The 24,180-nt window shown below is 42.8% G+C and overlaps 1 long non-coding RNA gene across 2 annotated transcripts in view; it reads right to left on the bottom strand.

The window, feature by feature from the left end:
* The window catches only part of LOC115516352, a 65,454-nt gene that overhangs the window by 35,959 nt on the left and 5,315 nt on the right, over positions 1–24,180 (bottom strand). For both annotated transcript variants that reach the window (XR_003969521.1, XR_003969522.1), the window contains exon 3: positions 17,588–17,662. This is a non-coding gene — a long non-coding RNA (uncharacterized LOC115516352). The remainder of the gene's footprint in view (positions 1–17,587; positions 17,663–24,180) is intronic.

Consider the following 24,180-nt stretch of genomic DNA (forward strand, 5'->3'; position numbering starts at 1 on the left):
GGGCTCTGCCATCATGAGGAAAGCACTGTGCTTAAGTGGCTTCAGCACATTTGCTCAGAACATTATGGAAGGAACCGCTGAGATCTCTGTAGGAAGTTATTTAGTGAAATTCTCCAAAAGATTAACATTGCTTTGTAATAGACTTTTTGTTGTGTGGAATCTAGTCCTTTTCAGGGAAATGTGTGGAATCCAAGGCTCTGTCTCTCTTTAACATCAATTTCTGAGATGCTCACCTATAAAGAAAAAAAATTTCGAAGCCAGGCAACTTCAGGGACTTGAAAATTTCCTTGTGATTTGTCATCAAGGATGAATGGATTTGAGAGATTTCTCTATATCTCAGGAGTAAATGCAAAGAAAGTAAAGACATCCTTTTGCCAGGTTGACACCATGGAAAAAATGTCTTTCCTTTCACCTTCTCTAATCCAAAAGCAGTCTATCTCTGACCATTCTCCAAAACTGCCCATCCAGACGCATAGGAGGTCCTAGAGTATCCAACTGGCCTAGTTAATCCATTCTTCAAAGCTCTCTCAGAAACTTGACTGGTTTCTTATGTACTTCCATCCATCCATCCATCCATCCATCCATCCATCCATCTGCTCATTAATATTCTACTGTTCACCTATGTTTGTCAGGCTCTCTGCAAAATTCTGAGATACAGCTGTGGGCAACATGAATATGGCTCTTTTCCTTGTGGAGTTGCAAGTCTCAGCTGGGAAAAGACACATTCAAAAGGTAATCCCACAAATAATTATTTCATTGCAGTTGCATAAATAAGTGCTGCAAAGGAAAAGTATGGTCCAACAAGAGAATTTAACAGGGGTTTCTGGCCTGGTCTGGGTATGGAGGTGGGAGAGGCAAAAAAAAAAAAAAAAAAAAAAGTCTTCTCTAAGGAAGTAACATTTGCGCCCATTCTTAAAGGATGAATAGGAATTCATCAGGCAAATAATGTGTGTAGAAGGGCAGGCTGGAGAGAGAAGGGAGGGAGGGCAGGCCAAGTGGGGATTAGAGAATCTAGGCAGCCAAATAAGCAAATGGGAGGGCCTTGGTGTGTGAAGGCCCTGGGTACACTGAGTGACAAGAGAGAGCAGATCAGTGTGGCTGGAGCATGACCAACAGGGGGCAGGGAGCAGAAGATCAGGCCAGATTTTACTCTTAGAAGGGCTTAGGAAGAAATAGTTGGCTCAACTTAGCTTGCTCCCAGAGCAGTCAAAATCCTGAACCTGTGGCCTTCCTGGGATTCTCAAGCTGGATGTGCCCTAAACCTGTCAGACCTACATCTCCGAGGCCAAGCTAAATGACACGGGGCCAAAGCCACAAGTGATGAACAGTCAATCAGGAGCCTAAATACCAAATGCAGGGTGTGGACCTGGGCTGACCCTTAATTCAACGAGGTCAACTGTAATTAGACATTCGGGGGACATTCAGGAAATATAAAGCAGATGGCATATTAGATGGTATAAAGAGATTATTGTTAATTAGTAAGTATAAAAATGGTATTGTGTTTGAGAAAGAAAATGCTCTTATTTTCTCATAGTATTCAAAAGTGAAATGTCATGATGTCTGTGATTTAAATTAAATTCAGCAAAATTTTCAGGAGGTATATATATATATATAGATATCTATCTATCTATCTATATATATAGATATAAACAAGCAATGCACAAGATAAAATAAAAAGTTTCCTAAAGAGATTTTTATATCATCTCAGGAAGAACACATTCCAGGATATAGAGACCAAGAGGACCAAAGACACAGAGAGCAAAGCACAAAGCGTGCTTTAAAAACAGCAAGTAATTCACTTCAGTTAGAACTTTTTGGGGCCATTAACAAGAATGCTGAGAAACAAAACCAGAAGAGAGCTGGGCCCCATCGCACAGGGCCTTGAATGCCGGACAAAAGAGTGATGGCTCTGCCCTGCAGGCACTCAAGGACCACTGAAAGTGTGTGAGCAAGGGAGAAGCATGGATGCAGGAAAAAGAGTAATCATGCCACCATGTATATGAGGCTCCAGGAGAGCCTGGAGACACATAATAAATAGTTGCTGTGCTTATACTAAGTGTCAGACATTGTGAGCATCAAAGTACCTGCCCTTGTGGAGGCTACAGTCTAAGGAAGGAATGCGATGTTAAATAACCACATGAATAAGAGTTGTGAAGGAAAAGTACAGGGTGTTGGGAGAGCTCATAAGGAACCTAACATAGACGAAGGATCAGGAAGTCATACCTGAAGAGGCGACACCTATCGGGATGTAAAGATGCTCGGGAGTGAGCCAAGTGGGGACCAGAAAGAAGGGCTTGCCAGACAGAGGAGCAGGACAAGCACAGGCTTTGTGGCGGGAGGGAAAATGGCCCTTGTGACCTCCTGAAAAAGGCCTGGGGCACAGAGCAGGAGGTGGGGGGATTGTGGCTGGAGATAAGGAAACGTGAGGCAGGGTTAAGTCACCCACCACCTTGGGCACAGCAGATTGGGCCAGGAGCCAACACCTGACCAAAAGACAGACTCCTTGAAGCTCTCCAGTCCCCATTCCAGGTGACCTGGAGTGACACCAGCTATTGACTGCCTGAACCATTAACGTATCACTCTTGGGAAGTCTGAACGTGGGAGAGAGGGAGAGAAGACCCAGAAAAAGAGAAAGGCAAACTGACAGATAATAGAACGCAGTTGAGTGAAAGCACAGAATCAGACATGTGGGCCGAGTGGCCCGTATTAAATACCTTGGCCTTTATCTTAAGAACGAATACTGGTGAGGAGTGACAAGAGCCTGACTTAGGACCATGGAAGTAGAACCAAAGAAGCAGGGGGCGTGGTTTTAAAAGCAAAAATGTCCACAAATTCTTTGACACTTCTGTCTTAATTCCCCTCATGCTGAATGTGGGCTGTACTTAGTGATTTGCTTCTAACACGTACAATATTGCAAAACCGATGGGGTGTGATTTTCAAGCTAGGGTTATAAAGAGACTGTGGCTTCCATCTTGTCTCCCCTCCACCGTCCCTCTCCCTCTCCCTCCCTCCTCTCTGTGCCTGTGGGGAGAAGCAAGCTGTCATGTAATAAGCCGACCTACAGAAAGACCTACCCAGTGAGGAACTGAGGCCTCTGGCCAACAGCCAGCAAGCAACAGAGACCTGCTAACGACAACATGGGTGATCTTTGAAGCGGATTCTCCAGCCCTGATCAAGCTTTGAGATGAATAAAGCCCCAGCAACAGCCTGCCTACAATCTCGTGAGACCAACTAAGCTGATTCTTAATCCTCAAGAACTGTGTGGAACAATAAATATGTCATTTTTAAGCTGCTAAACCTCGGCATGATTTGTTACGCAGCATTAGATAATGAATATACAGGGAGAATGGATGACACTGGTATTGCACAGCTAGAACTGCTATGCCCAACTGCTGTTGGGCATAGGTAGAAAAAAAAGAAGTAAAAAGGATTCTGAACTTTGAGTCTGGTCCACTGAGGTCCCATCTTAGAGAAGGGCAAAGAACACAAGAGGAAGAACTTCGGGGGAGAAAGTAACTTCCATTTGAACTCACTGAATTTGAGATGCTGGTGAGCTTTTCAGGTGCAAGTGTCCAGGAGAATTGGAAATCTGGGAAAGTGTTAAAGTGGTCATAGGGACAGAGGAGAACCATGGCAATGGAGGGCATTTCCATGGAAGGCAAGGACATAAGGAGAAATGAAAGGCAAACCACAAGGAACATAAACATTCACGAAACCCAAAGAGAAAGAAAAGAAGTACTGCTCAGAGAAAAGGGTGAAGAGCCCAAAGAGAGTTTTGATAAAGAGAAGGTGTTGAGTAGCACCAAAAACTGTACAAAGGGGAGTCCTATCTCTGGAAATCTCTACCTCACACTGTAAATCTGTACATTGAGTGACTTATAAATCTCCTACTTGGTGTAAGCCAACACTGTCTACATGGATGAGATCAAGATCCAAAGTCTACGATAGAGAAAACAAGACCTTGAATTGTGTTGACCCTAGCAGAGAGTTTGCCACCATGTAAAGCTCTGGCCAGGCCATCTCTATGCCATTCTATAATGTCTCTCTCAAACTGCAGTGGAGGGGATGTTTGTGACTGCCTCTAAACAACCTGCTCTTCTTACAAATGGGGATTTTTCAAATTACAAACTATGGAGGCCTACTCATTCACTTCAGGGTAAGAGTTTCCATTATAGGGATACCCAGGAGGGTTGAGGAAGCAAACTAAATGGTTTCCAGAGCTACGTGGCCCTCCTCTTGGGGAACTAGAACACTGGGAATAAAATAGCAGTTTCTCCAGCATCCTGTCACTCCTAAAGCATCTCCTGAATCCCATTCCTTTCTCTACATGCTTATTCTGCTAACTGATGGCTTTCTACACCCTCATCCATTACTAAAGTCATCTCTTGCCTCATGGCTTCTGCTTACTACCTTCTCTTTCCACATCTCTAGTTTTCCGTGTTGACACTCACTGGACTACCTCGTTTGTAATTGAGACTAATTTTCTCTTTTTCTGGGTCTCTCTCTCTCTCTCTCTCTCTCTGTCTCAAGTTCAGACTTCCCAAGACAGAGGCTTTGACTGGTTCAGTTAATAACAACCCAGTGCTACTCTCCGATACCTCATGGGGGCCTGGAGAGCCTAAAGAAGGCTATCTTCTGGTCAGGTGTTGGCTCCTAGCTCAACCAGTTGTGGTCATGGTGGTCGGAGAGATGGGCACTAAGCCTAGACAATTCCTTGTGGACCCTTTTCCCCTAAAAGGAGGCAGTGGGCCTGTGAATCTTAATGACCTTTGAAGTACAAATCTCCCAGTGAGTTAATGGCAGAAATGGTTCAAAGTTTCCCCTCCCAAGTATGGATTTGTTCCAAACGGGTTTTTATCTTTAATATTAGTCCAATTTAACAGCAACTACCTGTGGCACTAAACCTCCAAGGAGCACATGCTGGCTGCTTAGTGGTTAAAAACCTGAGGTATTGACAGAAAATACAAGCAAGGAAGCCTTTGATAAACTGAAAAGCCTAAATGATTTCACCGAACTCTGCCTAACCTTAGCCAGTTAGCTCCTGCTTTTCATTCTTATTCATTCATTCAGCAGCACTACTTCTAACCAGATAAATTTATAAAGACAGTTAATACAGAAACCCCACCTCAAGGAGCTGACATCCAAGAGAGAAAGAAGGGAGGTGTGTCTTTCTTCTCCTGTCTCTTTGGTCTCCTTCAACTTTCTCTCCCCCTTCCCCTTCACCTTGTGGAACTTCTGGAAACTTGTGCGTGTTGGAAAAGAAGGGTTGACATTCAGTTCCTTCTTTCCCCATGTGTCTTTATCACATTTGTCAAGGATTCATAGAAACCCTAACTGACTCTGGTTCTACCAACAGGTAAAAAGTAAATGTGGCTGGGAGGCAGGAGACTGAGGGAGAGAGTATGTTCGTTTTGTTTTTTTTTTATTAATATTCCTTTATATTGTTCAATTTTTTATAAGCTTTTATTTAGAAATGACTTTTAATAATACAAAAATAAGTCAAATGTTTGTTGTTAAGTTTTGTCTATAAAGAAGGAAAAGAAATGGGAAGGGATGGGCAACTATGAACAAATGGAGTTGGTAAAATTTTCCATGACCCCACTGGCAAGATTATTTTAGTTTCATTAAAAAAAAAAAAAAAAAAAAAAAAAAAAAAAAAACCATCTCAAAGGAAGCATTGTGAAGGAAGATTATACCATACTGCAAGCAACTTAAAAAATTCCTTTTGTCCTTTAGATTTGCTTGATACATGCAGATCACTTTCTTATCCTTGAAGTTCAAGTGACCACATTCCTTCTTCACTATAGAAAAGCAGCTGACGTGATAAAATAAGCAAGCATTAGATATTAGAGGTAGGCAATGGAAAATTTGGTGGTAAGGGGCCAGAAGGGCATGGTTTCTTATATGTGTGAGCTTCCTGTAATGTGGAATGCGTACGTGTGAAATCACCAGTCACTACATTTGCAATAACTTAATAACATGACTGTTCCTCCACCCGGACTCTTTCCCCCACACCGAGTTCCAGTTTCACCCTGGGCTACTCACTGTGAAGTTTTACAAAGAAAGAAGGAAGTAAACCCACTGAAGAGGCAGCAATGTGTTTCAAACTCCACATTGTTAACCTGATGAAGGTTTCTTTTATCACTTTTATTAGCAATGCTACATAGTTCAGAGTGGATGGTCCAAATCGTGTATTTAATTGTCTCCCTGCACCCTGGACCTTTCAAACATATTAATAATTATTGAAAAGACTTTTCCTCGCAGAGGCAGAGTTAACAGACAAAATGATCCCAGCCAGGGTCATCTTCATTCTGCCATAAGATTGCACCTGCTCCCTCAGGTGAACTAAAAAGGAAATAAAAAATGTGATATTTAAGCGCCCAGGTCCTTTTGTCTGACGCCAGGAAAGGAATGAGAGTTCCTGTTTCTGCACTGTTGTTCACACTAAAGGGTCTCCAAGGGCGTACCATTTAGGGGAATTAGCTCCCAGCTTCCTGAAAGCAAATAGTTCTACAGGGGAAAGGCAGCAGCTAGCCAGTGGGGCCCAGTAATCCCCAGCAGCACACCAGGGGCTAACAGAGATTACTGTGTTTGAGGAGACTGATAGGATCTAGAGAGAAACCAAAGCTTAAACCCTTGTCGGTCATTCCTCTTAAAAATTAGGAAACAGCAAAAATAGGCAAGCTGCTGCTTGAGGAGTGACTAAGGAGGAAAGGAAATTTGGGGCCTACTGTATTTTTCTAAAACAGCACTGAGAACCCAAGCTGGGCTTGGTACTGAGGAAGATAGGGGCAGAGAGGTCTGTGGAAATGACAAATTTCGTAATAATTCAGAATAATGCCATACCCTAGGACAGATTCAAAGTGGTATTTCAAATAGCTATTCAATTAGTAGAGCCTGCCAGCTGACCAAATGAAGGTAGGATCTGGCCCTCTAAGAGAAAGCAAACCATGAACATGGAAATATTTTAAAGTAGAGTATGGAACTCACTGAACTTAATATTGAACTTGGGACTACTATTACCCACCACTTTAATCTTGGCTCTGACACTGTTAAACATAAGCAGTTACTGAGAAGGCCATGTTTTGCTTTAAAAAAAAAACGTATTTTTGAAAAATCTTGAAGCTAAGATTATTAACGATTCTGAAGCAGTAACAAATGTTACGAATGGTGGCTCTACTGTTCACAATTTTAGAAAAATGTTGTTCATCTGTCCTTTAATTTTATGAGACAATTTTGAAAAACATCAATCAAAGGTCTGCTCTGAATCTCCAGGTGTGAAAACAGGGTATGATGGGAAATCCAGATGGTCAAAGTATCAGCAGAGTTTTTATATTTGTGATTGGTAGAGAGAAGGAGGCCTGTGTCTCAAGTACAACAGATGGGAAATGCCAACTTCATCACAGAAAGTATTATCCTTACTCCCACCCAACAATCTGGAAACGAGCCATTGTATTGCTCTGTTTAAAGACAGCAGTCCTTTTCCAGACGAGGGACAACTGAACAGGCCCGTTTAATTACCCTTATACAACCCCTCTTTGGGTTAAGATGTAGCCATCACTATCTCCATTAGTTAACAAAAGGAGTTACTGCCAGTCATTAAAAAATAGCAGTCTTGGTAGAGATTTTTAAATATTACATATACATTTTATAATTCGGAAAGGCAAACTGAAAAAAAAATTAAGGATCATGTGAGTGGGCGCACACCTGAGCACATCTACATTTTTAAGTAGCAGGAAAATTATACTTTGCATGCTTAAGAGATCTCATTGGCAGCTCAACCACCTCCCCTGCCCTCTTGCCTCAGGCAGGTAGAGGCACAATTATCCCTTCTGCCTAGAAGCAAAGAGGAACATTACTTAAGGTCCTGTAGCCAATTAGAGAAGGGGTAGGGGCTGGAGAAGGGAAGGGTGGGGAGAGGAAGGGAGGGAAAGGGACAAAAAGAAAGGGGAAGAGGGAGTCAGGGCAAGGGAGAGGTGAGGGGAAGGGACATAGTTTATCCAACATCAACTTCTTTTTAAGTGCCCAGCAGGTGAATTAAAAGAAAATGTAAATTTCCCTTTAAGAGTATTTGAAACGAAAGCCTTTGGAAATGGATGCTGTAAATAGAAGATTGGCTAATGCTCAAAACTATTTGTAATTTTCCCTTATTTAACTTAAAGTAATAATTTATTTGTCTCAAAACGAAACCACAACTATTTGTAAAGATGATGTTTTCTGACTCTTGATTGGAGAGAATCTGCCAGAAAACGAGTGAGGTACACACAAAGTTAACAAACCCACACATACACCAGCAGTCGGAGCAGACGTTGTTTATGCAACTAGTTTCAGCTGCTCTTCTTTCTAAAGAAAACTGCATCACTTTCAATTTAGAGGGTTTTTTTTTTTAACTCGAATCAAAAGAATGACAAAGAATTAGTAGGCTAATTAGATTTCTTAAAATCTTACAAATCGACAGAAAGATACACAACACATGAGAAAAATGTTCAAAGGACATAATTACTTTTTAAATTTTATTTATTTTGAAAGGGAGCGCCCATGTGCACAAGTAGGGGAGGGGCAGAGAGAGAGAGAGAGAAAGAGAGAGAGAGAGAGAAAGAGAGAGAGAGAGAGAGGTAGAGAGAATCCCAAGCAGGCTCCATGCAGCCAGCACAAAACCCTGTCTGGGGCTCGAACTCACGAAACTGTGAGATCATGACCTGAGCCAAGATCAAGGGTCGGATGCTTAACCGACTGAGCCACCCAGGTGCCCCTTAAATGGTCAATAATCACTCGAAAGGATGTTTAACAACATTAAGAACCTAAGGAGTGCAGGTTACAAGCATGAGATACCATTTTTCACTTGAAATATTGGGGAAAAAATTAAAATAATATGTAGTGTTGGGGAACATATATGAAAATAAGTACAATGGTATATACTGCTAGTATAAATTGATTTAGCCTTCCCGAAGGCGTGTTTTTGTGTATTTTAAAGCCTTAAAAGAATGAGCATTCCTTGATTTAGCAATTAAGTATCTAGACGTTTCTCTAAGAAATCATCACTGATATGCTTAAAATATAGCTATAACGGTACTCATTAGAGAACTACACACACACATTATCAAAAACTTGGAAACAGCCTAGATGTCCGCCAATAGATAATTGTTTAAATTCTTTATAAAGCATTTATATGACAGAACCCTATGCAGAAGCAAAAGAATATTTAATGTTCACAATACGTTAAGTGAAAAAGATTTCAACCCTACTTATTGCATTACTTCAGTTTTATATTCACACCAAAACTAACAGAAAAAAAAAAAAAGCCACGCTATCAGTGGTTATCTCTGGGAATTAAGAATATTGGTGATTTTTATTTTATTCTCATGGTCTACCCATATTTTTATAATGTTGTTACTATATTTTTTAAAACAACTGCGTCAAGATACGTCATTACTACCACTAATTACAAAAAAGGCAACAAAATCATTCTTACTAATTGAGGAAAAGCTTTGAGGGACAAACATTTCATTAATATTTTACCTCAATTACTTTAACATCAGGTTCATACCCGACATCTGTGCAGGCTTTCCATTTTATGATGCACATTTACCTTTGCACAAGGGTCTTCTAGCCAAGCGGACCTCATCGTAGATGAACAACTAATGACCTCTATCTATCACGGCACAAGTAATTAAATCTTGTTGGGATCTTTGCTCCCTCTTAATGGAAATTATACTCTGAATAAGATAGAAGAAACAGCCTTTTCTAAAGCCTTAGAAATATGTCATGTCCCTCTTTCTGACACACTGGGGGGTCTTCATAGAATTCCCAGCATGACTCCTACAAAAGAGAGACAGAATACAACAACATCCATGTTTCCCTGTTGTTGTTCTCATTACGTCAAGGATTAACAAGCTCGCAGGAGGTGCAAAACCATGGCAGCCATGGGCATGTTTGACTATGGAACTTGTACTACTCATTTCCTTTTCCATTAACTCACAAAACTACCTTTTTAAATGTGATTAAATCTGCATTCAGAGACACCTACAATGCTGGCCAGTGCCTCACTGCACAGACTTTAATGATGCCGGGAACCTTGAAAAGGGGAATTTGGGGTAGTCTGCATGCTTTGGGCTGCTGGGGGACATTTACCCTCTACGGGTGGAACACATTGCTTGCTCTCAGATGGCGGGAAGAGCCAAAGTGTTGAAAAACAAGGGTCAGTACAAGGGTTAAATGAAAGTGAAATCATGCTGACCCAGAAATGCAAATCGATGTGCCTGAGCTCTCGGGAGAACTTGTGGTGCCTGAACACTCTATTCTTTCTTCAGATTACCTAGTGTCCCGAGAGAGGCTTCGGCGATTTAGAGAAAAGAGATGAAATGTGGAGGGAAGCAGCAGGCAGCAGCGGAATCTAATTTTATTTGAGAAGCATCTCCACAATTTATAGTGGACTTCTCACAGGGAAAAAAAAAAAGAAGGCAGTTTTGAAGTTTACTTCCCTTTCTTTATATTGCTTTTACTACCTTTACTACTCCAAATTCAAAGCTCAAAATCAGAGATGATTTTAAAACTGTATCTTAACAAATCATGAAAGTATGAGCCTGCAAGCTTAGAGATTTATAATTCTCATCTGCATTTTGTTTTACAAAGATGCAAAGTGTGCCTGAAGCTCCTGGCTGCTGAGAGAAAGCGTCCTGAAATATAATTTCCAGGTAAATAACGTCATGGTTCTCATCACTAATGGAATTAGGAGGGAGAAAAGGAAGCAAGGCAGAGCAAGGAAAGAGGTGGGGGAAGAAAGGAGACATAATAAAGAAGAAATAATAACTGAGATTTAGAAGAAAAAGAACAGGGGGCGCCTGGGTGGCTTGGTCGGTTAAGCGTCTGACTTCGGCTCAGGTCATGATCTCACGGTCCATGAGTTCAAGCCCCGCGTCGGGCTCGGTGCTGACAGCTTGGAGCCTGGAGCCTGTTTCAGATTCTGTGTCTCCCTCTCTCTCTGCCCCTCCCCTGTTCATGCTCTGTCTCTCTCTGTCTCAAAAATAAATAAACGTTAAAAAAAATTAAAAAAAAAAAAAAAGAAGAAGAAAAAGAACAGAAACTAAAATCAGAGGACTCAAAGTTGGGGGGAAACATTGAACAAAGGAAGCCAAGGACAGATAGCCAAAAGCTTGCAAATGTGGGTGAAGAGCCGAATGGCTCAGGCTTGAACCCATGCTCCATACCTAATTTCTGGGTGATTTTAGGCAAGTTACTTAACCTCCCGAAGACTTGTTGAGAGAGATTAATTGTAAGAATCTATACAAAGTGCTGGTAGTAATGCTGAAGCAGGGTGAGTGTTCTATGACAAGCTCAATCATCAGCCCCTCCCAGGCCCAGAGGGAGGCATGAGCCTCCCAATCTCTACCTTCCTCTCTGTCTCCACACCTGAGGTCCTTTGATAATAAGGGCCATTTGGGGGCCTGGCCACACACCAAAGACAGAGGGTGCTGAACTTCTGAGTTCAAATCTGTTCTGTCACTTGCCAGCTGTTAGTGCATTGATTTATGCAACAAATACTTAGCAACTATTCACTACCTTCAGGTTCTCAGCTAGGGTCTAGTGAATGAAAACAGACATAGTCCCTGCCTTCATGCAGCTTACAGGCTCATGGAGAGCCAGATAGTAACAAAATAATTAAACAAGTACACAGAAAATTAACACTATAAATGAGAGGCGCACAATGCCATGAAGTATCTGTAAGTCCCTTGAAGAAGACACTATTAAGCTGAGCTCTGTCAGCAGAGTGGGCGTCAAGCCTACACTATGAAAGGGAAAGAAAGAACAATCTAGGCTGAGGGAATGGCTGGAATAGTAGAAGCCCAGAGAATGAGAAGAGACTGTAACAGTCTTCTAGGACCAAACAAGGCAGGTCACGGTAGGCCTGGTTAAGGACTTCGGTCTTTACCCTAAAAGTAAGTAGAAAAATCAGTGGAGGGATTTTCATCAAGAAAAATTACATATCATACATGAGTGTTGAGGGGACCATTCAAGCCGTGGTGTGGGGAATAGATTTGAGGAGGGCAAGGTAGACTTCTGAGGTGGCTACTGAGCTGTCCATGGAGAGCAGATGGTAGCTAGGGCTGGAATGGAAGTTGGGCAGGGTAGGGTGTCTATGGATGGGTGGACATTCCACCAGCATGACTTGGAAGTGGGACACAGAGGGAAGATTCTTCGCTGGAAGACCTGGATGCTAAAATTTTCATTCACGGAGATTTGGAGAATGCCAGATTGTGGGAGGCTTCTTCCTAGGTTTAGTTGTAGGTACGTTTTACTTATGTGACCTTGAGGAAGACTTTAACCCTCCAGGTCCTGAAATCCTTGTGAGGACTAAATGAGATTATATGCCTAAATGCCTGAAACAGAGTAGACGTCCAGTTACCCGTAGCTGTGTTATTGGGATTTTAGACAAGAAACACTGAAATGACTTGCCTCGGCCTTCCACAGAGGGCAACATTATTCACTTTCAGTCCAGATTTCACCTTTCTTGAGAGAGTATTTGATCCAAACAAATACAAGATCCTAAAGTACAATGTCCCATTTGAGCACAAAGTAAATGGGGATTCTTGGATCACACTGGGGAGAAATTCACATGTCACTTATGAGGGGATTCCTTGATCTTCCCTTTAAAAAAAGAATATTATGAGAAGTCAAGTTCTGAGACTTGTATACATGATACTTTCCCCTTTTCACTCCTTGCACAGGGAAACCTACATCTGACTGTCCAGTTTATGAACTTTTAGGATAAACACATAGCATCTATTTAACAAATATTTCTTAAGCACCTCCTTTATGTAATGAACTATGGAATACAAAGACAAATGAGACACATTCCTTGCTCTTAATGAGTTTGTGGGCTGGTAGGAGTCATACATACATACTGAAATACCACCAGAGAGTGTACAACCACAGATAGTGAGGAGCAAAACTCTCAAGTCTGGAAATAGCAGATTCTAAGTTTTATTTTTTTTTATTTTATTTTTTTTAAATATATGAAATTTATTGTCAAATTGGTTTCCATACAACACCCAGTGCTCATCCCAAAAGATGCCCTGATTCTAAGTTTTAAACTAGCAACTGGAACATAAGCACCACTTTCAAATGTGGTGCCAGCCCCATGGTCTTGGTGGTGAAGGGTCCTATTTAAATTTGGGGACTGGAAAACCATCTGGATGGATACCACGTCAACCCTGACAGAACAGAAGATAAGGATGCCCTGGGCTCTGGATATAATAGACAGAGACGGCCAAAAATCATTATTAAATTGAATTTTGGGGAAGGGAAAAGGAAGAAATGAAATGCTAAGTCTAAAGAAAGAGCATTTGCTAAAGAGAAAGATTTTCTATTAACATCAACTTAGAGAACTATTCGTACAGCTGGAGAAGTGATGGATATTATGTCATATGGTTGACACCCATGGTTTTGTCTCAGAAAAGTAACTGGAAAAGAATCCACAAAACTCTGCCCAGCCCTCAGTCTACTAACCACCTTTCAGTGTCAGCAAACTCAAGAAGCCAGCTGACCCTTCATGTTCTTGCACTTTGCAAAATTTCCTCTGAAATTTAAATTAAAACCAGTTCTTCACTAGTGAGCTTTATTTTCATCTATACAGCCATTTAAATATGCCACTTATTTTCTATCTGCCATGAGATTGGGAAACGAGGTATTATTGAACACACACCAAAGCTAATCCTAGGAATTTCCAAAATCAAAGACTATACTTAGAACATGTTTTACATCAGGGAAACTTCAGAGTAAGTTCTAGAGAGTCTACTTTCCAGATGGTCTGGTCCTCTGATAACTGAAATGATTAAGGCCTGAACATTCACTGAATTGCTTGAAATAAGAGTCTAGCCTTTAGCTAAGAGGTTCTGTCAGTTAGTCTCCTGAGTTAATCCAAAGCAAGTTATTGGTTTATACTTCTCCTTCTAGCAGGCTGGTTGCCATTAAGCAGAAAAGTAATTCTATTAATGGAAAAATCAGTGTCTAACACATTCTCTAAGACTTGACTCAAATGTCACCTCCATTACTGCCTCCCTGGTCATTATACATGGCTCTTTTGGAGTCTTTGTCACATTGAATGGAAACTGTTTGTAGTGCCCACCTGCTCTTCTACCCTGTGAACTCCTCAAGGTCAAGGACAGGGGCATAGGCAATTTTGTGACATAATACCTGATACATGGTAGGCATTGTCAAACATGGAGGAAAAGCACAGAAATACAATCGGAGAGACAAGTGGCCCAGAGCAATAACAAAATCGCACTGCTTCCACAGTCATACACAAAGAGAAAGGCAATGAAAGCCGCTGGGTTTACGGTGACATGTTAGGTAGGCTGCTGAAGGAGCTGAATGTCAACCAAGGACCTGAGCAGGAAAGCCTATGCTTTCTCCCTGCAGCCTATCCCTTCTCTTTGAAGGTGATTTTCCTTTGCAAAATTTCCCCTTGGGTCTAGCTCACCGGTCAAAGGGATGAAGCAACCCCAGAAGTTGAGTGTGTTGTCTAAGGCAGGTCCCAGGCTCCCACCCAAATAATATATATGTGGCTGGGGTTTGAGGTCCTTGCTGTTGTTTTTGTTTGTTGAGTTTTAATGGAGAGTGGAGAGAAAGGGATCTTAAAGGCAAAGGTGCCTGTGAAATGAACATCACAGGCTCTGCATGGGGCACACGTCTGAGGAGTAAACCTAGTTGCACAATCCCCTCAAGATACACCATGAAGTTGCATCACCCCGATTATGTAAGCCTTTATCAAAGCAGCAAGGAGAGGGGTTAAATTCTACAACCAAACAGGAGTTCAGATGAAAATTTTATAACTTTTTGACTTTGATGCTTTTCAAAGGAAATTTTTATCTTTGTTTTATATCCCTGGGGGTTGTTTTTAAAAATATGATTTTTTTAAAAAATTGTTTTTCAAGCTTATTTATTTATTTTGAGAGAGAGAGAGAGAGAGAGAGAGAGAGAGAGAGACAGGGAGAGAGAGGGAGCATGAGTAAGGTAGGGACAGAGAGAAAAAGAGAGAGAATTCCAAGCAGGCTCCGCACTGTCAGCACAAAGCCCAATGTGGGGCTTGAACTCATGAACCGTGAGATTATGACCTGAGCCAAAATCAAGAGTCAGATGCTTAACCAACTCAGCCACTCAGGCGCCCCTAAAAACGTGATATTTAAAGCAATCTTTTAGATTAGATATAATAAAGAATGTCAGAAATATTACACAATGTTTTAATTTCTAACTTTAGTCTTCATGTCAGTAAACTTAAATTCCTAATTCCATAAGCAGACACTTGTGAAAAACTTTTCTTCATTTGTTAATCAGGAATCACCAAATTTTTGAGCTCAAAGGGACCTCATCAGTTGACTGATCTAATATACACACCTGAACTCTCTCCTTGCTATGCAAAAGTAGGAAGACTCAAGTCAAGAACCAACCTGTTTACTGACATAAATCCAAAAAACAGGATTTGATTACATGTTACTGAGAGGTAGCATTTCCCAAAACATATTTCAAATAAAACTAGACTTTGGAGATAACATTTTTAAAGGATTCTGCGGTCAAACAAGTTTTACAAGTACAGGTTTAAAAAGGTTTTTTTTCTTTGTGTTTGATTTGAAACTATCAGGCTTCTCAGAACATTTAAGATACCCATAAGCATCAAGAATATCCAAGAAGGAAGCAAAGTATGCAATATAAAGTGCACCAAAACTCCCTTTTCCCCCTAGAAATATCCATTGTGTCATAGGATGTGTTCCCAGCTTACTGTAGTGAGCACAGCTTAGGAAAAGGAGCTATAAAGTTTTCAGCTGCAGTGAACATCTGAAGTTTGTAGTAGCTATTGGCTTCTATTCATAGAGGTGGAATATCAATTTGACCTTGAGCTTCCTAGCAGCCAGTGCGACAAGCATTAATCACATGATCAATGATCACATAAAACGTTCACGACGTTCATCAGATGAAAACAAACAGTTGTTCCAGAAGTGCCAGCTGTTCCCGGTACTTAGAACTGAATGGTATGGCCACTCGAGTGTTTTCATAAAGAGACCAGGAGGACGCTTCAGCTACATCTCCTTTAGTGCACAAAATACAGTTTTAGGGGCAATCTTATAACATCTTTTTATGGAGACCAATGGCACATTGCCACAGGGTAGTTCAGGAGAAGTAGCTTCACAAGCAGTCATACCACGTTTTACGTGATCATAGCTCTTAATTTAAGTCTAACTTAACCCAAGACTCAAATCCCATTCTCCTATCAACCAACTATGCCCGCCTCCAAAGGTGAGTCCTTTGCCTATGCTGGGTTTGAACTAGATGGTCCCTCAAGTCCAGCTTCAAAGTTCGAGAGGTCGGTAAGTTTTATTACTTTGCTTTTCACAAAAAAGTCAAACTTTCAGTCTCCTTGAATTCATCCTTGGAGGTATCTGTACCTTAAGTTGCTTACATTCATAGGGGTATGTGGAACACATCACTAAAACTTTAAGCCTTGGTAATGTGTCAGAAATTTGGAAAAACCAAAACAAAAAGGGAGAAACTGAGAATAGAAGTGGAAGAGTGCCAAAAATAATCTTAGCTGCTTGAGCATTTTGCTTTAAATCAACCTTTAGTTCTTTAGGACACTTTATTAATGATGGCAGTAATAGTCATTTGCTCTAAATAATTTGTTCTATACGAGCCTGTAGTTTCTTAGGAAATAGTAGTAGCAGCAACAGAAGCTTCAACAGCAAACACTTGGCCCTTCCAACCTACGAAGCCCTGTGTTATGTACAATTACTCTTTGAATGCTCACAATAACTCAAAGAAGTAGATACCATTCCTAACCAATTTACAAATGAAGAAACCATGACTCTGAGGGCTTGAATAACGTGCCTCAAGTGCTGTGAGTAGGAGCAGCAGGTCCAGAATTCAAGCCGGCTCTGGATCTGAGGTTTAACCAACACCCTCTACTGTTTCTGGGCCCCTGAGGTCAGAGACCGCTGACAGTCTGAGAGGTGGCCTCACTCTGGCTACATACTGCACATTAGAGCCCCCCTCCTCTCAAAATACGACGTGGTTGGAGAGAAGATATGGGACTTTCTAAGGAAAGCAGCTCCTTAAGTGCAGAGAATAATAAAGGTTTTAATGATCAATGATTATTACCCACGTAACAATTACCTGGAAAACAATCCTCCAGTTCTCTTGGAAAACTGAAGGTGGTTTCCCCTGTGATGATACACAGTCATTGACTTCTTGGGGAAAACCTGAACAAAGAGATCACCCTAAAAGTCCACAGAGTACGGATTGCAAAGGGGTGGGAAGGCAAACTCTCCCGGGGAACAAAGGAAAGTCCTGGTTCCGCTCTCAAATGTCCATCTTCTGCATAGACCCCAGGTCCCCAGGCTGGCTTCCTCCCGCTTGACATGAAATGCTACATATGGTCTTTGTTCCAATATCTCCTCTTCCTCCCCCCTCCCACATCCCAGCCCTCTCCTGTTTGGAGATGTAGGAGAGGAATGCATTTGAAGCAGTCTAGCACCACTCTAACATATAATCACATGTAATCACACATCCAGGAACAACGTCTCATACTTATAATTACCTTTCTTCAGAGGATCTCAAAGCACTTTTCAGACAGTGATTAATCACCTCTTCTTAGGTATTTTCCTCCTAAGAGCTGAAAAGAGAAACACAACAATTATATGTCTTGCCCTCTAAACTACCACCAACATTTCTTTTGAAACCACACCACATGTATGCACGTGTGGGGACTGAGGGGGCCGGGGAAGAGAGAGGGAGAGGGAGAGAGAGAGAGGTTTCAATGGTGACAAAGCAGTGGAATTCACATCCTGTCCTATGCTCACAGCGGGGGTGGGGCCCATGTCATCTGTATGCCATAAGTGTTAATAATCACGTAAAGTTTTCCTGCACATCATTAATGAAATGGAATCCATTTTCATTTGTGAAATTGCCTGCCTTTTATTCATTTATCTTCTCTAAGCCTCCCATATCCTGACTTAGCAAAACCACCCTTTTCTCATTTCCTAGCCCATTTTGTACTCTTGAAGTGCAGGGCTTCCTTCATAAAGAACTCTGCATTTCCAAATTGGGTGACATTGTTCTTAAAAGTTGGCTACATTCAAAATCAGCAAAATTTGTGTGGCCCTCGACAGTGAACTGCAAACTCATAGTAACTGTCTTAATGAATATGGATGATCTAAGAGGCTAACGTTTTTTTAATGTGTATTTATTTTTGAGAGAGAGAGACAGAGTGTGAGCAGGGGAGGGGCAGAGATACAGAGGGAGATACAGAATCCGAAGCGGGCTCCAGGCTCTGAGCTGTCAGCACAGAGCCTGATGTGGGGCTTAACCTCACAGCTGTAACCTGAGCCAAAGTCGGATGCTTAACTGACTGAGCCACCCAGGCGCCCCTAAGAGGCTTTTATGCTAACTCTTACTTAGCTTGCCCTACCTCTTTGGTTTTCTCTCCTATCTGCCAAAAAAAGACCTGGGAGAAACCTGGGAGCCACTGGTGTCTCAATATTCATTCTGTCTTCCTTCTGGGAGCCCCGCCTCCAAACCCCACATGGCCCCAGTGGCTCAGCTTGGCCTGAGCCAGCCATTTCCAGCTGGTCTCTGAGAGGAGTATATCAACAGTGACCAAAGGGGACAGCTCCAGGCTGCAGAAGCCCACACACTGTGAACAGTAATTTCCAGCCTTTCCCAGCACAGAGAGACTGCAGTTGTAGCCTACCAGTCTCAGAATGTGCCTACTGGCCGGGAGTTTCCTAGCTTTTTGGTGGAGGTTTGTCATGTCTCTCTGGGGCCCGAGGATTGGCCTCCTCAGACAACCAAGCATTTGGTTAGTGTGAGGGGTAATCCAAATTATGATTAGAAACACATTACCCAGCTCAAGACTTACGTTTGGCCAGGAACAAAACCACATGCACAAATCCCTTATCACTTTCCAGGAAGAGGCCTCTCTTCAACTGGGATTGGGAACAACAGCCTTTTCTTGAACTTTTAATCTTTTCACATATTTCTAGATCCCTCCTTGAGGCACCAGCCTAGAGGCAGCTTCCAGCCAACCCCAGAGTGTTTGAGCACACTCAGCTGCCAGGGCAGCCAGGGTGTGTGTGCAAAGCATGGTCGTGAGCAATTGGAGGATCCAGAAAGGTAGATTTCGGATTTTCCAATCACTAGGATTTGGAATCAAATACAAAGTGAAATCTTCTCTGGTACAGAATTAAAACTTTTTAAGAATATTTCATTTACCACCCTTACAAGAAAGTTGGTCGGCAATTTTTACCCACTCCCGGCTATGAGTACCCCCCCATCACTGTCTCTCTCTCTCTCTCTCTCTCTCTCCCTCCCTCCCTCCCTCCCTCTCTCTCTGTCTCTCTGACACACACACACACACACACCCATCTTGGCAGCAGCTGTAGCCAGACAGTATCTTCATCCTGGATGCCTTCTTGATTCCCAACACACAGCTGCCGAGTTGGCCCTCACTCACGCTCTCCAGCTGTTGTTTGCAGAATTAGAAGCTGGACAACTGAGGGACAAGAGGCGAAGCTGAGCTAAGTGAAGGAGGATAAGGCTAATATGCCCTTTTCTTGGAATCTCAAAGATCCAAGGACTGTGTTGCAGGGATCAGGACGAGCCATCCCGGCACCAGAGACCATCCCTCCACCTGCTCTCACCCATACAACTGGAAACCCATGCTTTTCTTTAGGTGATTGAGGAAGCGAAACAACTTGCCCTTTCAACTACTATCCCTGTGATGACAGCTCCCACATCTTCATCTTCAGCTCTGACCACATTCTTGATCTCCAGATCTGAACTTCCAGTATCATATCCAGACTCATATCTGGCCAACCCGTCACATGCAACATGATCTGTTGTGAAGATCCCCATTCTCAGCTTAGCAGACATCTCGTCTTCAGTTCCCCTACTCAGTGGTGTCCCTCCCTGACCCAGTATACATGGACTTGAAACCTTGGGTTACCTTCAAAACCATCTTCTTCTCTACTCCCCCATCATTCTACCTCTCAGATCTGCCCTCTTATTTTCATTTCTACAGAAATGATTCTCTCACCTAAATTACTGTATTACTCTGCCTCGGTTTTTGTCCTTTACCTAGGTATTTTTTCCTAAATAGCTCAAACTTTGTCCCCTTGCTTCCAAAACATCAATGGTTCTCCTTGACCTATGATGTTCCTGAACGAGCTTTTCGAGGACTGCCATAGCTTACCCACCATCTCACTTTTTTCTTCTCATCTGTCCTCGGATCCCTCCGTATCTTCCAGCCATTACAAATTACCTGTCTCCGCGGGGCATGGCAAACACACCTTGCTGTTGCTCAGGCTACTTCATCAGTATGGGGTCTCTTTCACTCCTTTCTCAATGATTAACACTGAATCTGGGATCAAATGCTGCCTCCTCACCCAGAAAACCTGTTTCTTCTTCATTCCCATGATACTTTTTTTTAGAATAGTTCACATTTCATATATACATCTTATGCCTTAGCCAGTCTATTCCCCTCATTCTTGTTTTTTTTTTTTAAGTTTCTTTATTTACTTTGAGAGAGATAGAGAGTGAGACCGTGAATGCACACAATGGGGGGGGTGGCTCAGAGAGAGAAGGAGACAGAATCCCAAGCAGGCTCTGTGCTGTCATCACAGAGCCCTACATAGGGCTTGATCCCACAAACAGTGAGATCATGACCCGAGCCAGAATCAAGAGTCCAACACTTAACCGACTGAACCACCCAGGCGCCCCTATTCCCCTCATTCTATATACGAGAATACTGAGGCACAGTATCTGCATTTACTATTTACTTGCTTGGGAAACAGTTGTGAATTGAAACCCATTCCTAGAAAGAACAGGCCAACCCAACAAGTGAAACCAAGATAGGATTCATTTGGGGGCAAACTGAAGGGGGGAAATGTATTGAAAAAGGAATATATGAGAAGGGTGCTGGGAATGGGGAAAGGCAAAGGCAGACCACCCCCTTGCTCTGGCAGTGAGGAAAAGGGAGGAGATCCACCCCACCCCACATCTCCAGTTCCCTCAGGGATCCACAGCCTTCACCTATGGAAAGAACCTGATTAAGCAATGTCCCAATGACTGTACTGTAACAGAACAAACTGAACACTGCCTTGGGGTTAAGAGTTAAGAAACCAACCCCTGAAGTGAGCTCACTGAGCCAAGTACACAGAGCCTCTTCCCAGAGATTTCCTTCAATGTAGTAACTCGACACTAAATCTTCCTTTAGTGCTGATCACGTATTTAAACTGCGGTTCTTCTACTTGAAATATTCTTAAAGAAAAAGCCCCAGGGGACTGTTGATGAGAGTAATTACAAAGAAAGCAGGCATCCCAAGCCAAAAGTTTCTTCGAAAACAGAAAACTTATCAGCCCTGCTGAAGTGACTAGAAAAGCTTGAAAAATTGAGGAATAAAATGAATTGTTATTATTTAAATTCGTTCAAATCTTGTTTGCGGAGCACCAACCCTATTCACAGAAGCCACTAGATCTACCTGTCACACATCACACAAGCTAGAGTGCAGTTATCTTCATCTTAGAAGCAAGGAAGCTGAGGCTCAGGAAGCAGGCATGTGAACTTACTTTGTCTTTTAGCTAGCTTCAATCTGTTCGAGGAGAGCCCGCGGATAGCCAATTCCATTGTGTCCTCCTCGGTGTCAAAGAATAGTGTGTGTTCAATAAATACTTGCTGAGCCTCAAAATCAAGATTTCCTGCCCTTTTGTGGAAGCCATACATTTGGTAATCTCCATCCTCCCTATCAATTGGGTGTCATCCCCCCTCGTCTTGGAGCTGTCACATGACAGTCAGAAGAACTAGCCCCTCAGACTTGCCCCTCAAAGAGCAGGAAGCTACTCAAGGAGCACCTGCAGCTGCCTCTGAACACCACGCCCTGCTGCCGGACCACGCCTCCCATGGCGCTCCCAGCCAATCAGTGAAGGCGACGGGGATTCGAAGCACGCTGTTCCATGGGGGAGAGGGGTCACTCCTCTGATGTCCAACTTTGGCTGGCCTCCCAGAACTTTCCCCAGGCTGCACCAGAATATATATGATGGTCCTCCCCACCTTCCTTTCTTCCCTTCTTCACTCTAGGATCATACTTGCCTCACAGTCTGATGACCCTCCCAACTTCCCTCCCTAATAAAATCCTGGCACGTTTAATCCTGTCTTGATGTCTGATTCTTGGAGGACTGGGGACTAACACATCCCAGTTTTTGCTCTAATAAATTGTTTATAATCCCCATTCACTTCAGAGTACTTGATGTGCACCTACTGTGTGTTACGAGACTGGTGCTGAACAACAATAGCATTATTCATGCCCTTAAGGAGCTGGTGGATTAATAATTACAAAAATTTAAAGCGGGGGGGGGGGGGGGAGCTATGATAAGATTTAATAGGGGGAACCTGACCTAATCTATAGGATTGTGAGAGAATCCCCTAAAGAAGAGTGATTTCAGATGAGATCTGAAGGATGAGGAGGAGTTAAGAGGGCAAACATGTGGAGTATTTCAGGCTGATGGAACAGAAGGTGCAAAGGCTCTGAGAGGGGAGGAAGCTCAACAAACAAAAAGGACACAAAGGCAGAGAATGCAAAGCAATGAAACTGGGGAGGAAGGCAGGGCCCATTTCAGAAGGCCTTGTGGGCCATCTTGGGAATTAGGAAGATTATTTATTTATCTACCGTGTGGTTCTTTGAAAGCAAGTACTGTGTAATGGCCCTCTTTCCTAGGTCCAGTATAATACCCGGCACAAAGTAAATGCTCACTAAATATCTGTCGGATCAAAGTAATAGAAATCAATAAGGAAATAACTTAATTTTTGCATTATTATACCAACATCAAGGATGTAGCAGATTAGCCCAAAGTATCAACCAGGGAGAAGGTTCTGTATGCTGCTGACTGATTAAACTAATGATAATAATGACGATGATCATTCTTGGGCATTGAATTAATCCTTGAAGATGTGCATGCAGAGAGACACCACAGCAGTGGGCACTATGGTGAGTAGGAACGTGCTGGGGATCAGAACGCCTGGTTCAAATACTGGCATTCCCACCTCCTACCTGAGTGGCCTTGAGCAAGTTACCTAACATCACCACGTTTCAGTGTCCTCATGTGTAAGGCAGAGCTGATCACTCTACCTCCACTGGAGCGCTGGCAGGAAGACTGTGGGAAATCACTGTGTAAAGCACCCTTAGCAAGCTGCCTGGGGCATGGCATGTGTTCAATAAATGGTACCAATTACTAGTATTCTAACATGGTTCTCTCTCTGCCAAGATAAGAAAACATTAGCAGGGAGATTTCCCAAACCAGGGTGAATTGTCGTAAACCATATGTCATCAGAACTGCGTGGGATCACTTATGATGCAAGAGGCCAGCTTTGGGGACCAGCCGAGTGGGTTGAAAACCCTCAGGCCTGGCCAAGAGACCATGCCCAGACATGCACTTTACACACTTGGATTCCAAAACCCACACTAGTGCTTAAATATAGATCTGAACATCAGACCAGACAGTGAACCACTCATATGCAGATATATGTAGTACCCTAACTTGGCGGGCAGCAGCTGGGGAAAGGACATGCTGCTTATAGGTGTTCTGTCCCGGAGGACAGAGGCCGTGCCTTTTGGCTTCGTTTCCGAACAGCAAAATGCAGCACCATGCGCAGATCTAGCTTAGCTCCTGCCTTTTGGATTTGTTTTTCTATGTTGGACATTGCAGTTAGAGCCAAGCTTAGGAGAAAATGCCTACGGAATCAAAAAGGATGAAAGGGAAAAACACCTGGCTCCCTCCCCAAGCACTGTCCCAGCTGGCTCTGGCTGCCTTGGAATGGGGCAGGGTGGCTGGGATGTAATTGCCCAGGCAGAGATATGAGGTATGCGGGCTACGTGCGCAAAAGCACACGCCGCCAGATCGGGAGGGACTCCACTTAGTGAGTGCCCATCTGATAACAACCTGAACCCTTAAGATGCCAGCTGCCAGCCAAGCTGGACGTGTCCGTACAGTGGCATCCAGAGGTCCAGGAGACACAACAAAGGGCCTGTTATTGACTCAGTCCTGTGTTAGCATGTCACCCTCATCAAAACAAGCCTTGGGCCGGGCTGGCAGAGAGGCTGTATCCAGGAATTCCAGGCTCTAGAACGGAGACTGTCCA

The sequence above is a fragment of the Lynx canadensis genome, chromosome B3, assembly GCF_007474595.2.
Source record: "Lynx canadensis isolate LIC74 chromosome B3, mLynCan4.pri.v2, whole genome shotgun sequence".
Taxonomy (NCBI): domain Eukaryota; kingdom Metazoa; phylum Chordata; class Mammalia; order Carnivora; family Felidae; genus Lynx; species Lynx canadensis.